Source organism: Lontra canadensis, unplaced genomic scaffold, assembly GCF_010015895.1.
Source record: "Lontra canadensis isolate GAN:19392208 unplaced genomic scaffold, GSC_riverotter_1.0 scaffold60, whole genome shotgun sequence".
NCBI classification, from domain to species: Eukaryota; Metazoa; Chordata; class Mammalia; order Carnivora; family Mustelidae; genus Lontra; species Lontra canadensis.
In genome coordinates this window covers 982,948-985,308 of record NW_022631054.1, presented here as the reverse complement: position 1 = coordinate 985,308, position 2,361 = coordinate 982,948, and the positions used below count along the sequence as shown (strand labels likewise).

General features: G+C 53.0%; 1 long non-coding RNA gene across 1 annotated transcript; it reads right to left on the bottom strand.

Moving 5' to 3' along the window:
* Positions 1–1,198: 1,198 nt before the first annotated feature.
* LOC116879089 lies at positions 1,199–2,127 on the bottom strand. Its single transcript, XR_004384961.1, has 3 exons — positions 2,003–2,127; positions 1,402–1,499; positions 1,199–1,278 (listed from the first exon to the last, which is right to left on the bottom strand). It is a non-coding gene; the product is annotated as an uncharacterized LOC116879089 (long non-coding RNA).
* Positions 2,128–2,361: the final 234 nt, after the last annotated feature.

The following is a 2,361-nucleotide window of genomic DNA, read 5'->3' as shown; positions in this document are numbered from 1 at the left end:
CCCCCCCCCCCCCCCCCCCCCCCCCGCCAAAGCCATCCTTTACCCTGTTATGCTTCTCCCACAAGGTGACAATTCCCCTTTGTGTGGCAGAGGCGGGGCAGTGCAGTAGAAAGAGCCCTGGGCTGCTGGAGTCCTTGGAAGAGTCGCTTCCCTTTCTGGATCACAGTTCCCTGCTCCCTGTGATTCCGGTGATCTCTGAGATTCCTGGCACTGGAACATCACCATCACCACCACCCGCCTCCCATCACCCCCCCCACCCCACTCCCCAGCTCTTTATATCATCGCTCTGGGGAATCTGGGTTGAGATTGTGGCCTTTTCTCTGACAGAGGAATGCACAGGGGATTTCTCAAACAGAGAACAGATAAGAAAAGTATTTTCAGGTCTGGGGTTGCTTTCTGGCCTCTCAGTGGGAGAACTAGACAAATCTGGATTGAAGTCTAAAGCAGCCACACCCTAGCAGCTCTAGGATCCCAGGCAGGTGGCTTCAGGGTCTCTGTTTCCTCCCCTGTAAAATAGATTTGGGAATATCTGATATGGTGGGAAGAATAAATTAAAAGATGCACGCCAGGCGCTTTGCATATCACCTGTCACATAAGAAGTGTTCCAAAAATAGTAGCTGTGATTCGCTTCTGAGGCTTGTGTGGATTCCTGCAGGTAGACCTGGGCATGAGGCCAGGGAATGTGGGAGGGGGATGGAGGAGCATTTCTGGAGTCTTCTCCCCACAGCAGTTGCCGGCTGGGTGCCGTGTGCAGCTGTTTCGGGGCTGGGGCCAGGGGTAGAAGCCATGGCTATGTTGGAGACACCCATTCCTGATGTCTAGACAGAGCTCCAAGCCGCTCATCTCCCTGTTCCAGACACTGAGCCCAGAAGTCTGAGTCACAGAAAGCGCTTGGAGGTCCTCTGGAAAGCCAACTGGGCCAAGCGCACTTAGAAGCTGTTCTCCCCACATGTTCAGTTTACTGAAATATTGTATTCATCGCTTAGAGCTCCTGAACAAATAATTCCCGAAATGTAATGGCTTAAAGCACTAAGCATTTATCATCCCACACAACTTCTGAGAGGCAGAATCGGGAGGCCGCTTAGCTGGGGGGCCCTGGTTCAGGGTCTCTCATGAGTTTGTGGTCAAGCAGCAAGCCAAGGCTGCAGACACCCGAAGGCTTTAACTGGGACCGAAGGACCCACTTACTGTAAGCTCACTCACATGGCTCTTGGCAGGCGGCTTCAGTTCCTCTGCTACACACCCTTCTCCATAGGGATGCTTAGCACAGGGCCTCTTCTAGAACAAGCCATATGAGGAGAGAGAGAGAGACTAAGATGGAACAGCAGCATCTTCTGTAGCCTAATCTCAGCAGAGACTCACCATCCCTTCTGCCATATTCTATGGGCCACGGAGACCAACCTGACACCATCCAAGGAATGGGGTTTGCCCTAGGGCGTGCACACCAGGAGGCAGGGGTCCCAGGGCCTATTTTGAATGCTGCCCATCACAGGTATGATCTACATATGATGAAATTCACAGATCTTAGGCGAAACCCTCAGCTGTAACAAGCAAATATTCTCATGTGACTCACACTCCTATCAAGATTTAGGATATTTTCCCCACCTCAGACCATTCCTCATGCTCAGAACACTCCACAGAAGAGCCAACACCTCCTGCCTCTTCCCAGTCCCCCCCCAACCCTAAATGACTACTGATCTTGAATCTATCTCTGTATAATCATAGTTTCACCTGGCCTGGAGCTTTATAAACCCTTATTCGACATGCCCTTGACCTGACACCAACCACTTCACACCTCACGTTTCACATCCCGCTAGACTGCGACTGGCTCGAGGACGGAGGCTGTATCTGCCTTATTTCTGGGTCCCCAACACGAGCTCAGCACCTGGCAGGCAGTAGGTGCTGGGACATGTCCCATCCTGGGATCTGGAGTTGTAGCATGTTGGGAAGTAAGGGTCACAGGGAGAGGAGGGGCAGGGCAGGCTGGACACCAGCCAGAGACCTGTTCACTGGGGCCAGAAATCACCACAAGACCCAGCATCCTCAGGTCCCAGGAGCTCAGAGGGCTCTCTGACTAGAGGCTCCGGGACAGAGAAGGGGTTTCCATCAAACAAATGCAGAGGGGCAGTGAGCCCAGGTCTGGTACTCTGGAGGTCACCCTCTGGCTGCTGAAATTTGCGGACTGGGGAACAGGCCTGAAAAGAAAGTAAAAATGGATTTTCCTTTTTTTGTTTCTCCTGCCCTTTCACCCAGCAGCACACAAGACAACTAACCCAAACCCTCAGGCAGAGTCCAACCCCTCCCCCTCACACTGCTCACACTGGCCTCGCCCTCAGCAGGGTCCTGTGGAGACCAGGGGAA